Here is a 14,606-nt window from a genome sequence, read left to right on the forward strand (position 1 = left end):
GTGGTATTATTGCACTGAACTTTATAATCTTGGTACATGGAGTCCCCCCACTTTTCTTACATTGCATCAGCATAGTTTTTTGTTTTAAGTGCTAAGCCTGCCCCCCCCTTAAAAACACTAATTTATAATTACCGCCCTCACATTCTTATTTCTTTCCTTATTAAAATGTTTATATTTGGCCTTTTGGCCTCAGTGTGCTCCCCCTGCCGAAGGGTTTTGCTGAAGTCAAGTGATAATTGTGACATGCAATGGTATAATTAGGGTAAAGGACTTTCCCTTTTTTTAAGAAAAAGAAAAGCCTGTAAAACATACACCAGATTTCTAGAGGAAGATTGAATAATCTTTGATTTGAAGTGTGGAAATTAATTGCGGGCATGAAGAAATCCTCCTTTCTTGTCAGATGAAGAGAAGCCCAGCTATGTGGTCAGTGGCTTGGGTTTAATAACGCAGAAGCTGAAAGACACTAAAAAAACCACACACACAACTTGACAAATCTAATCTTTTAATCCTGTCTTCTTTTTTGCTGTTTGTATACAGAATAAAGGAGATTGATAAGAAGCCATTAAAATGTGTGTGTTACTCAACAGGGCTTTTATTCGGGAACATCTAATATCCTTGGAAATTTGAGTTCTCCTCCTTCTAAAAGAACACTGTCCCTTACTTAGTGTGAATCCAGTAATTCAGATTTACATGGATTATTTTGGGAGGGGAGAGGGTGGCCCACATAGAAAACTGCCTTCTTTCTACTGAGTCAGATTCCTGGTCCATCTACCTGAGGGCTGTCCACAGCCTCCAGGGTTTCAAAGGATCGTCTGCCCCATTCCTTACATGGAGATGCTACTTGGGATTGAACATGGGTCCATCTGCACTCAAAGTACATATGTGCTCTACCTGGCTTAGGAGAAGTGGAGCGCTCAAGTCCCAAAGAGAGCAGCGAGAAAGAGAAAAGCTGGTGAGGTGCAAACACATATGGGGAATTTGGGTCATGTAGCTTCTTACTGCCGCCACCACCAAACCCAAGGCACCCCTACACTGCAAACCCTCATGGGCTTGAATCCAATTTAACTATCATGGTATTTCTCTAATATTTCCATTTTGAAGGGAGTTTAGATTTCTCTGTTATAAAGCCCTAGCTTCCTCCCAAAGAACTGCAGTTCCAAAAATTCTTAGTGGAGAGAGAATAGCTTTGAAATCAGATTTACAATGCCATCCTGTCTTTGTGTTACGCCAGCTGGATGAAGTTAGAAATGCTACTAAACCCCTTACACCACCGTTAACTCCCAAGTTATTCTGCTGGAAGGAAGTTACAATCGCATATCTTTGGGGAAGTGGAAAATCTTACGCTGTTTCAGCTATGACAGCACTAGTGTGGGGGGGGGGGGGAATGACGACAACTGCGCGGTTCCGGGGGTCTGGTGCAGGAGGATCAATTTGATAACCGGTTTATTTCAGATTCTATGTTATCTCAGGGCAAAGTCTCTCCCCCCCCTTACCAGAGTAAATTTATGGCAGCGAAAGAGCTAGCAAAACTAAATTCATAGAACTCAATCAACAGTATAGAAAGTTGCTCTCCCTGACCACTCCCTGCATAGGATACCGACAGATCATTAAGATACCAATGATTTGTGTCAGTGTTGTTAGCAAATTGACTTAAATTATGCAGGTGGAATTCAGAGAGCAAAGAAAACCTGATAATGGTTTATTGGGGAAAGCTGAACAAAACAGAGTATAATTTGAGGAGAAAGGCATAGGGAAGTTTTCCCTTTCTTTCTCCAGGCATTGTACATAGCAGGGAGATATTCAGCCATTATCCATACACACGGGATAAACTGGGCAAATTAAATTAATTTGCATTTAATAATAATAATAATTTATTATTTATACCCCGCCCATCTGGCTGGGTTTCCCCAGCCACTCTGGGCGGCTTCCAACAGAAAAGTGAAATAAAATTGTTATGAAAAATGTACCCCAAAATGCGTTGCCTTTTAAGAAGGACAGACGCGGGTCGGAAGCTCCAAAATTTGCACTAAGTTCAGCTCCGCCGGGAAAATGACAGAGACCACACGATGCTGTCAGGAAAAACAAACTGATCCCTTTATTGCAGAATGCAAAGCTACAGCTGTAGGGTCCCTGCCTCTGGAAAGAAGGAAGGAACCCCGGGAAATGGTGAAGTCCCCCTATATACCCTCCTGTTCATGCATGGAAATCTCTGGACTGGGAGGGAGGGGGAGACAAGGGCGACAGGTGGGGGATCGGATTAGCTGGGTGCGGAGATGACTTTTCCTTTCAGATGGAGAGATGTCAATCTCTCTTCTCCTGTCGTTGATGGTACTCCCCTTTGTTTTGACAGGTGGGCAATCCTTCGAGATGGGCGCAGGAGTGGAGCGATTTCCTGACGATTTCCATGAGGTAATTTTGGCAGGTGTTTTCCTTGAGGCCGCGGAAAGATGGACTATGGCATGTTTAATTTGAATAAAGTTGTCAAGCTAATCTTTCTATTGTCCGTGTCTTCCTTCGTTGGGTATGGGACGGTGATGGGGAGGTTTCAGGGGGGCTTGGGGTCAGAGAAGGGTTGCACAGAAAATAAGTATGGAAAACATTTCTAATACATCCTGACGTATACAGTTCTAAAATATAAAACAGTGATTTTCTAATACAAAGAGATACTAACAAACCTATTTTCTAATACAGAGGAACACTAGTCTAATTAATCAAGAGTAATACTGAGGTTGTGGTTAGGTTCTTAGGCATATAGGGAGGGACGCCTTTCAAGGGATATGAGGGGTTTCTCACATTTAAGGCACATAAGGCCAGCAGACATATAATCACAAGAAGCAAGCATATAATCACGAGAAGGTAAAAGTTCATAGCAAGTTTGTATAAGGTTTGTATAAAATGGTAAGGCTGTATAAAAATGGGCTGTGTTACTTGGTGGAGTTTATGATAATTGTCTGTGATAATTGTCTAGGCGAGGGTTGCATATGCTTGTCCTTAGGCGAAGGGGAAATGCAGATGTCTAGGCAAGGGTTGCATATGCTTGTCCTTAGGCGAAGGGGAAATGCAGAGTTTATGTTGGATTTTAGGAGGTGTTTGAATATGTTAATCCCTGCGGAGGGGGTGCGGGTTTGTGGAGGGAAGGAGAGCCAAGCTGTGGCGGCGAAATGGTGGTGCGAAGGACTCTGGGTAGCCGTAGCTGTCAAGCTGTGGTTACCCCTCTCTGTTCATTAATAATGGTGTCCTGCAACCCCCCCAATATGATTTTATAACAGTGTCCCCTCTCTGAGGCAATATTGTTGTGTAACAACCAATCATTGCCTCATATAATCGACAGTGACGCATTCTCCATTTCACTGTATGCAGCAGTATTCTAGCACTTATGGGAAAAACAAGTGGTCTATGCTTTACATTTACCAGAAGATCCACCAATATTGACTGGAAAGCGTAGTTTGTTTGTTTGTTTTTACCTTTTTGTGTGTTGTCAGGTGTCAAAGCTAGCTCTCCTCTGGTCTCACACCTCCATCATGGCACAGCAGCAACAATCCCTGGTGAATCCCCTTAGGGCTTTCATATCGACCATGTCACCTGGCACTCACCATAGCTGCCACAGGTTTGGGCATGTCATGAGAGAGATGCCTTTGCCTTGGGCTTTCTATGGGATTTTTTTTTTTATTATAGGCTTTGGTCTTGCACTGTAGTAGGGAGTTGCTCAGTTACTCTTAAAGGGAGAAAGCTACTTGCACCTTGGATACACTTGCCCAATTAGAACTGACCCAATTATAATTTATACAGCCCCATAAAAACCATTCTGAAAAGGGCACATGTCCAAATTGGTCAATTTAATTCTATAAGGAATCATTCCAGGTAAATCAAGGCATATACACCTTCTTGTATCTGCTGGTTTCATGAATCCTGAAACTGCTTCTTGGTAAAAAGAAGGCTGGCACACTCCAAAGTGCCAGGTGAGATAAGGAAATGTGGTCATAAATTGATCTAAATCTCAACAATGGACTATGCAATAGCCTGATCTTTTAGAAAACATGAGTCCTCCATTGGGCGAGTCCTCCATTGGGCGTATAAGGAATAATACCACCATTGGGTGCATAAGGAATGTTACACTATACAATAACTTACTATACATAAAACATGAAAGCAATTACACACAAAAATGCCCCCCCCTTTGTGGAAATAACATATACTTGTCAGACATAGGTCAAGGTTTCTGCAGAATATCACGTAACATAAAACATAATTATATATCAGTTGCACAGTCTTGAGGGCACAGTCTAAAATAAAAAAAGAAATATCCTTGTAACTCATTCCCCCCCCCCTTGTCCGTCCCATTTGACACATTTCAGCATTCCTACATAATAACACATAATGCATAAAACCTTCACATTGTTAAGTCTACACCATTTGTATATCTTGAGGCAATTGGGTGAACTTGAGATAATTCTTGCTGCTTTTGCATGTATTTCCAACCTTGGGCACAAGGGCTTTTCTTGTCTGCCTTTGAGTCACTGGGAGGAAGTTAACAGCACTTCTAAACCTTGCTGAAACATTATAGCTAAGAGATAAAATGCCCTTCATAATTCAATTACTTAGTTTCTCAAGTCTTTTATGGGAATAAATTGTTGTGGCCACTGTGATGCATTGGCAGGTTGGTAAGGTGGTGAGGGGATGGTATTAGCATTTGATTTCCTGTAAAACATCCTTTTGAAAATAGGCCTGTAGGGGGTTGGGGCCTGAAGATATAATTAGTTAAATAATAATAATAATAAAGGGGAAAATATTCTATAAAGTTCTTCTTGGGAAGCTGCAAATAATATGTGATCATAGTTAAGCATTTTATTCATTTAAATATTATTATTATCATTCATATTTAATTACTGCTGTTATTGTCTACTCAGTCTGTTTAATTTACTTCACCTAGTTTGGCTGTGGAGGACAACAATTTTGTTAATTAGGACACAATTGATAAGTTATTAACATTTTCCATGTGTGGTTCTGAATTCTCTTTGAGGTTCGCGTATCCTGTTTGAAAGGGATTATTATTACTATTATTATTTACAGGAAAGAATGACTTAGATGCTACATTCGTATGTACAGGAAGAAAAAGTAGAAATAGAAAAAAATGCATAAATAAAAACAAAATGATATTTAGATTACCACTCAAACAACAAATTTTTTTTTATTTTTTTTTGCTGTGGGAGAAAGGAAAAAATAAACACTTGTTACTGGGGTTTAGTCTTCTTAAAGGTTCACATATCCTTTAGAAATGTTCTTCCTGGGAAAGCTGTGAGAATAATTTTTGCATGTTAGGTTGGAACTTTGCAAGGGGGGAGGTTATGCAGGAGTTAATGCTTGGGGTGAAATGCAAATGCGAGATAAGTATCTGAAGGTGCTTCCTGAATACCCATTGGAAAGGGGGAGCAGACCCTTGGTTTGCATAGTCTGGAGTTTTTTCTAAGCCCTTGACTAAAATCACAATCAGTATCCTGTTGAAAGGGGAAACAAACAACAACAAAAAGTACTCAAGCGATGAAAGTACTCAAGCGATGAACTCAAAGTGGGAGTGCTGAGATATTTACCTCTGGAAAGAATTTTGCATATTAGATTTGGAATGATGGTCCAACACTTGACCCTTTTGTTTTCTCAAGTGACCCCCTGGAGTCAAAGACACATAAGGAAATTTAAACAAATTTTCCCCTGCATGGCACAGGCCCTTCAGCATTTGGTTGCTGTTTTTGTTTTGTTTTGTTTTTAACCTCCTTTTTCTCTCTATTTTTTCTCTTCAAGCTGGCATAGCCTCTGTGCATGTACAAAGTTCATGATTCAGAAATCCATTGTACCATTTGAAAGTGTTGCTGGTGTTGGCTAAATTACCATTTGAATAGAGGAAGGGAAGGGTGAATAGGTTAGATTTTACACAGAAACCCAACAATTTACACTTCCACCAAACCAGCAACAAAAAGTGGTCAAATTAAATTATTTTTGATCAGTTTAAATCCATTTCTATAGCTTTTGTGTCCTGAGATATTTCTGACACCTCTTACTTCCTGTTCCTTGCTGCTTAGGAAGCAGGCTTATAAATCTTAAACTTTAAATATATAAAACTTCAACATCCAGACAACCCAATATTTTCACAGACAACCCAACCCAATATTTTCACAAGAAAGCTGCAATAAAAGTTTGGTCAAATTAAACTCCTTAATGAAGTCATGGCACTAATTAGCCATGTTTACTGTACTATATAAACATCTCATACCCCAGGCAAAATAAATCTTGAATTGCCCCCTTTATCTACAGGGTTCGGGGTGAATTCGTAATTGCAAATGTTTTCGTTTGTTTTTAATTAATTTATTACAGCCATGGCAGACTAAATTCTCTGCCCCCTTAATATGGCCAGAGCAGACTTAATGATATTCAACATTCTCACTCATCTCGGCCTCACCATCTTCCAGACTAATTCTTCTGGCCTTTATGTACAGGGATGGTCAAGGCTCATTCTGCTTGATTATGAATTTGTATGTGCTTGAACTGTTGGCTGGAGTTTTGCAGTTAAAAAATAGCTGACAATATGGTGGGGGGGAAACACCAGACATTCATTTCCAATGTATGATATACCATCTCCACCTCTTTCTAAGTGGCACCTCAAACTCTTCATGCCAAACTTTAAAAATCTATCTTTCCATCCTTCTCCACCAAAGAGTAAAGCTTGACTGAATTCAGGCCATTTCACTAAGCCACCAGAGTTTTAAGTCACTTTTCAGTGCTTGAGTAATCTAGTCCACCCCTTCTGAAATATGGGGATCTCAACACTATCACCGCCCTTAGGATACACATACATTTGAGTACAGATGCCTGACTGGGAAGGAAACACGGGCTATGCCCTATCACGGAAGCACACGTGTGTACTAAGGGAAAAATAAGGAAGGGGAAGATTAAAAGTACCAACGTTATATAGAAGCCTTTAGCAAATCTTAAGATTGGATAAAGATTGGGAAATGTTCAAGACTTTCATATGTGCTTAAACTTTAAACCTTAATAGAGAAAGTGATAAAAACGTATATAATCACTCCATAAAAACAACAATGACACTCTTGTTCCAACTCTGAAAACCAATAATCTTTCCTTGCCAGAAAGCAGAGCTGGGCTGAATTTCAACCCATCACCACATCAGACACATTGCCTTTCACATAGCTCTAAAATGGGGGTTAGAAGGGACCCTGAGGTCATTTAGTCTAACCCTCTAAGATACAGGATTCACAAGATTTGAATGAAAATATCAACTTTATACAGAACCCTTTAGCAGATGAGTTTTTTCCTTAAGAGACTGATATGGGGAGCCCAACAATAACCCTTCTGTCCAACACAATTGAAGTTAAAACTAGACTCAGATAGACATTTCCTGGCTATGGAAGCTCTACTTTTGACAAACAAATCACCTTTATTGGAATAGCTGTTCAATTTTCCTTTAGTCAATATTCATCTAGTCACTTGGAGAAAGACTCCTCTTTGTAGCCTCTCTCAATAACAACATTTGCACACCTCATTCTCATATTTATCATGTTTAAGATTGATTGGTTCAACATTGTTTCTTTATACTAGAAATTTAAAACAAGTTGGCAGTTTTAACTATGCACACTTAAGAAGGCAGTCTATGGATGTTGTGGCCAATCTAAACACAACCCCACAACATTTCTAAACATTGAGTACATCTCTTATCCACTTATAGCTGGAGTTTATGAAGTGAATATTTTCAAGTTTCGAAATTTTTTTCAAAGCATTGAGCAAGCATTTTCAAAGTTACAACTCTTTATTTTCCTTCATCCTGCCCCTCTTTTCTGTTGAAAAATGGGTAGGTACACACACACACACACCTCTTTATACTTTTGGAGAGAGAAAAAAAGCCTTCTACAGCCTCTTTAAAACAAACCTTTACACACTACTTCCACTCTGTTTAATATTTGCCATGTTTTTGGGTTGATCAAGCCCTTACATAAAAATTATTTAAGCAAGCTTGCATTTTGTTTTGGTTTTTTTCTTTTGTTTTAGACCCTGAAACATTTCTTAAATACAATTGGAGGCGTTTATCAGAGTTCAGACGGGAAGTAAGCTCTCATTGGGCTTATTTCTCCCCTGAAGCCTGCAGAGTTGTCTCTTTGGACAGGGGTGCACCCATTTTTGCCCTGGTCAGTCTCCGAAGGGGCACTTGCGCAAGTTCTAGCCCTGGGCAGTCTCCGACGGGGCTGTGGGGTCTCTCGGGGTTCTGGGGACTCCTTGGGAACCTGGGGCACGTCTAAGGAAAGTGGACTGACTCCGATAGGAAAGTGGACCGACTCCGATAGGAAAGTGGGCTTGGGAAGGTTTGCTAAAGGGCTCTCTAAGGGAAAAATGGGGTTTGGAAAGTCTCCTTAGGAAAACGTTCTAGGAAAGTGGGCACACTCCGAGGAGGACTCTTATTCCCACCCACAATTTAATAGTGCCACAGCAATCTCCCTGCCTCTTGCTCTCTAGACTCAGGTCCTACTGAACGCTTGCCTACGCAATGCCAGATCGGACCTGAGGAATGAAAAGTAGGAAAAGGGAACGGGCGCACTTGCAATCTCTGGTCATGGGTCATACCTAACAAAAGGTCGCCATGGCAGAGGGGCGTCTTCACCCGGGATAGCTAAGCGAGAGAAGGGAGAGTTGCCAAGGCTCGCTATCTGGGCAAAACTCCGACGGACAACAAGCCTTGGGGAGGAAAAGGGCAGCCGCAAAACCTTCCAGCCTGGGCAGACTCCGACGGGCTTTGGGTTTTTTTGGCTATGAAAAATAGGAAAGAGTTTGATTGCTGTGACAATTCCCACCCCGAAAGGCCAATTTCCCTATTGATACTCACGTCGCAGCGCGCTGCCTTCTTTTCCTGAAGCTTGGTCACCTCGCAACAATCAGGAGAAGAAAAATCTTGTAAAATCAACCCCCACGGCCGTCTGGATCCTGTTTGTTTTCCCTGTGTGGTCCCGCTAAGGATCCCAGTTAGGTCAGAACTCCAGGGACAGTCGGGGAAGGGGATCCCCCCTGCAAATGGCTGGGTGCGCTTGGGCTCCCCAACCACGGCGCCCCAAGAGTACGGCTAAACGGAGACTCCTGCCTGGCTCGCCATATTGTTATGAAAAATGTACCCCAAAATGCGTTGCCTTTTAAGAAGGACAGACGCGGGTCGGAAGCTCCAAAATTTGCACTAAGTTCAGCTCCGCCGGGAAAATGACAGAGACCACACGATGCTGTCAGGAAAAACAAACTGATCCCTTTATTGCAGAATGCAAAGCTACAGCTGTAGGGTCCCTGCCTCTGGAAAGAAGGAAGGAACCCCGGGAAATGGTGAAGTCCCCCTATATACCCTCCTGTTCATGCATGGAAATCTCTGGACTGGGAGGGAGGGGGAGACAAGGGCGACAGGTGGGGGATCGGATTAGCTGGGTGCGGAGATGACTTTTCCTTTCAGATGGAGAGATGTCAATCTCTCTTCTCCTGTCGTTGATGGTACTCCCCTTTGTTTTGACAGGTGGGCAATCCTTCGAGATGGGCGCAGGAGTGGAGCGATTTCCTGACGATTTCCATGAGGTAATTTTGGCAGGTGTTTTCCTTGAGGCCGCGGAAAGATGGACTATGGCATGTTTAATTTGAATAAAGTTGTCAAGCTAATCTTTCTATTGTCCGTGTCTTCCTTCGTTGGGTATGGGACGGTGATGGGGAGGTTTCAGGGGGGCTTGGGGTCAGAGAAGGGTTGCACAGAAAATAAGTATGGAAAACATTTCTAATACATCCTGACGTATACAGTTCTAAAATATAAAACAGTGATTTTCTAATACAAAGAGATACTAACAAACCTATTTTCTAATACAGAGGAACACTAGTCTAATTAATCAAGAGTAATACTGAGGTTGTGGTTAGGTTCTTAGGCATATAGGGAGGGACGCCTTTCAAGGGATATGAGGGGTTTCTCACATTTAAGGCACATAAGGCCAGCAGACATATAATCACAAGAAGCAAGCATATAATCACGAGAAGGTAAAAGTTCATAGCAAGTTTGTATAAGGTTTGTATAAAATGGTAAGGCTGTATAAAAATGGGCTGTGTTACTTGGTGGAGTTTATGATAATTGTCTGTGATAATTGTCTAGGCGAGGGTTGCATATGCTTGTCCTTAGGCGAAGGGGAAATGCAGATGTCTAGGCAAGGGTTGCATATGCTTGTCCTTAGGCGAAGGGGAAATGCAGAGTTTATGTTGGATTTTAGGAGGTGTTTGAATATGTTAATCCCTGCGGAGGGGGTGCGGGTTTGTGGAGGGAAGGAGAGCCAAGCTGTGGCGGCGAAATGGTGGTGCGAAGGACTCTGGGTAGCCGTAGCTGTCAAGCTGTGGTTACCCCTCTCTGTTCATTAATAATGGTGTCCTGCAACCCCCCCAATATGATTTTATAACAAAATAAACTATTAAACATTAAAAGCCTCCCTAAACAGGGCTGCCTTCAGATGTCTTCTAAAAATCTGGTAGCTGTTTTTCTCTTTGACATCTGATGGGAGGGCGTTCCACAGGGTGGGCACCACCACTGAGAAGGCCCTCTGTCTAGTTCCCTGCAACTTGGCTTCTCGCAATGAGGGAACTGCCAGAAGGCCCTCGGTGCTGGACCTCAGTGTCTGGGCAGAACGACAGGGGTGGAGACGCTCCTTCAGGTATACTGGACCGAGGCCATTTAGGGCTTTAAAGGTCAGCACCAACACTTTGAACTGTGCTCGGAAACGTACTGGGAGCCAATGTAGATCTTTCAAGACCGGTGTTATGTGGTCTCAGCAGCCGCTCCCAGTCACCAGTCTAGCTGCCACATTCTGAATTAGTTGTAGTTTCCGGGTCACCTTCAAAGAGCGCATTGCAGTAGTCCAAGCGGGAGATAGAGCATGCACCACTCTGACGAGACAGTCTGCAGGCTGGTAGGGTCTCTTCCGAAATATCTTTTGGAGCAATCAAGGCTCATTTTGAACACAATCTTAACTACCCTATGTTTTCCAAACCAAATTCTACCTCCAAGTTTCTAAGCTATTATCTATGAGCATAAGTACTAGTATTAGAAACACATTTTTTTAAAAAAGCGAGAAAAGGAAAATGATAATAAAACCACAATGCCCAATTCTGGAACTAATTAGTAGACTCCATTCTTTCACAGCAAAATCACAGAATATAGATAACAAAAGTGCTTAAAACTGAACACCTCAAAATTGGAAAAAAAACAAAACCCACTTTTTATTTAGTTATCTTAAGAGAAATATATGACATTTCATTACTGATGTCAAATGCTGATAGCGTCTTTGCTAAATTTCATGCTGCATATTCCCAATACTGAAGGTTCAGCAGCATATTGAAAATAATATTGATATGGTTCAGTATTTAATAGTGTGCTTTCCCCCATATTTTTAAAATTAATGATAATATAAAATAGATGTTGAACATTGCATTTCAGTGCAAGTGTATCATAACATTCTGATCAAGGGGCGCACCTGCCCATGTAGTTAAAAAAGCAAACAAGCAAACACAGGAAGTTGTCTTCTCCTGGGTAAGACCATTGGTCCATCTAACTCAGAAGTTTGTGTCTCAGGGGTAGACAATGCAGCATCCTCTGTTAGGATCTCTTTCGTGCGAGTAGGACCCTGGCAGAGACACATGCCCGACTGGCATGTTCTCTCCCTGTGCAAGAGTTTGCACAGTTGCGTAACAGAACTCAGCCACTCAGCATTTTTGCTAATCTACGTTTATTTACATATAAACACATACAGAGCACTGCAACATGGCTCCCTCTCTCTCTAGCATCAGACAGCAAAGAGAAAGAACAAAGGACAATAGTCCCACTTCAGGAAACACAGTAGCACAAACATCCTGTCTTTCCATGACAGCAAACACAGGGAGTGAATCTTAAACATCCTCCAGATGTCACTGTGCTATAGCTCCCATTAAGCCTGACCATTGGCCATGCTGGCTTGGGCTGATGGAAGTTGGCATTCAGTAACGTCTGGAGGGCACCACACTGGGATGAGGGATATTTCCAACCTACCTGGAAAAGCTGTGGATTGAACCTTGGACCACTGAGTTATGACCCGTCCCCCATGCAGCTCTGGCTCTTAAGTTTGCATCATCAGGTGGAGGGGGAAATCTGCTGCTCACAAACCTCACAGAAAGCCATGTGTATTTTACAGACAGCAGCTGATCAGTCTTTCAGTGCTGCGTCTTCCCAGTTACCAGTTCCAAATCTATATTTTATGGTGCATATCACATATACTTATATCCCCTGTGCAGAATCATTAATCTGCTCCCTGGCTGTGCAAGCTACTTTCTGAATATTTTATCATCTCTCATTCTACTTCCAAACTAATGTATATTTACAAATTCAGCCTCCTACGGGCAGACCGATATTGTTTTCTTTCTGCGTTTGAGTGCCAAGGCACAGGCATCCAATATAGATAGAAGCATCTATTCCCAGCCACTTTTGTTGAATAGAGAGAACCAATCCTATCTCATGCTGTGTGGGAGAAGAAGAGGGGGACAGGGACAATTTGCATAATGCAAACGCGGGGGAAATAGTCAGCAAGGGGGGGAGTGCAATACATTGCTACATACCAAAGGGCGACTTATCTTCCAGCAAGTCCTTCCTGAATCCAAATCACACTTCAGTAAAGTGGTATGGAAGTGATTTTCTCCCATGATCTATACCCTTATTAACTAGGCGCTCACAGACAAGGAATACCTAGGATACGTAGGTGAAGGGGCTACATACCTCAGTGATAGAGCCTTGGTTTTGCAATCAGCAGATCTCCCTCCAGGTTCAAATGCAGCTTATCCAGTTAAAAGGTCAGGAACCAGAAAATGGGGAAAACCAGAGACCAGAGATTCCCCAAGTATGGTCAGCTGGCAGTGGTGGCTTGTGCCCATTGAAACTGGTGGGGCAGAAGGTGTGGAGGCCAACAGTAGGTGGAGCCAGAGAGTCAATGACTGGTGGAGCCATCTAATTCTACTCCTTCCTGTTGAGTTCTGCAGGAGCGAGGCAGAGACTATGGAGGAGGAGGAGGAAGTTGATAGGCAGTGCCACCTCCTTGGACAGGTTGTAAATAAGAAGGTAGGTGGGCTTGGAGGAATCAAGACTGAGGATGGTGAGGCAGTGTCCCACTAGCCCTAATGGACTGCCTTCCACAGGGTCTGCAAGCTTCTTTCAGGTGGTCCATGACAGTGACTAGGGCCTTTTTCGCAACATAAGGACATAAGAAGAGCCTATTGGATCAGACCAATAGCCCATCTAGTCCAGCATCCTGTTCTCCCAGTGTTCAACCAGATGCCTGTAAGAAACCAATGAGCAGGACATGAGCACAAGAGCACTTTCCTCTCCTGCAGTTTCTAGCAACTAGTACGTATTCAGAAGCATTGCTGCCTCCAACTGTGGAGGCAGAACATAGCCATCATTTGTCTAATTCAGGGGTCAGCAAACTTTTTCAGCAGGGGGCCGGTCCACTGTCCCTCAGACCTTGTGGGGGGGCGGACTATATTTTGAAAAATAATATGAACAAATTCCTATGCCCCACAAATAAGCCAGAGATGCATTTTAAATAAAAGGACACGTTCTACTCATATAAAAACACCAGGCAGATCCCACAAATAACCCAGAGATGCATTTTAAATGAAAGGACACATTCTACTCATGTAAAAACATGCTGATTCCCGGACTGTCCATGGGCCGGATTTAGAAGGCAATTGGGCCGCATCCGGCCCCCGGGCCTTAGTTTGGGGACCCCTGGTCTAATTCTTTTAAAGTCATCACTGCCTCCTGGGGTAGTGGGTGGGAAGAAGTCCTTTCTTTCATCTCCCCTGAATCTCCCAACCTTCAGCTTCTTTGGATGTCCATGAGTTCTAGTGTTATGGGGTGACGTGGGGAATTTCTCCCTCCACTCTCTCCATGCCATGCATAATTTTATGAAATCCTATTGTGTCACCCCTTGCTCGCCTTTTCTCTAAACGAAAAAGGCCCAAACTTTGTAACCTTTCCTTATAGGGGAGGAGCTCAAGATACAAATGGATTGTGGCTAATGTCATGTCACTTTAAACTACGAAGTGCGCTGGAGCCAGAGAAAGCAGTAATGTCTACACAGCCTATGTTCCTGGATCAACACAGTGGAGCAGTTTAGATGTTATGTCAAACCATGCTTTTCCTTTACATAAATGAGTGACAAAGGACCTTGCATTCACATACTCATTCCTCCCTTCACACACAGCCATTCCTTCTCTCAAAACAAAGCTTGAAGCAAACCAGTAGCCAATGGCTACTGGTCATTATATTGCCTCCACTATCAGAAGTTGTATGCCTCTGAATACCTGTTGCTTAGGATTCATGAGTGAGAGATGACTATTGTGCTCATGTCCCACTTGTGGGTGTGCCCTAGATATCCGATTGGCCACTGTGGAAACAGAATGCTGGACTAGATGGACCTTTGGCCTGATGAAGCAGGACTCTTGTGTTCTCAAGAACTACCTAGGCCTGCTATAAAACTCAGGCAGTTTCTCCAAGAACTTGCTGAGACACCTTG

The 14,606-nt window shown here is 42.6% G+C and overlaps 3 long non-coding RNA genes across 4 annotated transcripts in view; 2 read left to right on the forward strand and 1 right to left on the reverse strand.

Annotated features, from left to right (window-relative positions):
- The window catches only part of LOC132592379 (uncharacterized), a 35,876-nt gene extending 22,427 nt beyond the window's left edge, over window positions 1-13,449 (reverse strand). For both annotated transcript variants that reach the window (XR_009557846.1, XR_009557847.1), the window contains exon 1: window positions 12,809-13,449. This is a non-coding gene — a long non-coding RNA (uncharacterized LOC132592379). The remainder of the gene's footprint in view (window positions 1-12,808) is intronic.
- LOC132592336 (uncharacterized) lies at window positions 1,957-2,490 on the forward strand. The gene is made up of 2 exons (XR_009557796.1): window positions 1,957-2,166; window positions 2,351-2,490. It is a non-coding gene; the product is annotated as an uncharacterized LOC132592336 (long non-coding RNA).
- Window positions 9,136-9,690, forward strand: LOC132592337 (uncharacterized). Its single transcript, XR_009557797.1, has 2 exons — window positions 9,136-9,366; window positions 9,551-9,690. It is a non-coding gene; the product is annotated as an uncharacterized LOC132592337 (long non-coding RNA).
- Window positions 13,450-14,606: the final 1,157 nt, after the last annotated feature.

The sequence above is a fragment of the Zootoca vivipara genome, chromosome 6 (assembly GCF_963506605.1).
Source record: "Zootoca vivipara chromosome 6, rZooViv1.1, whole genome shotgun sequence".
NCBI classification, from domain to species: domain Eukaryota; kingdom Metazoa; phylum Chordata; class Lepidosauria; order Squamata; family Lacertidae; genus Zootoca; species Zootoca vivipara.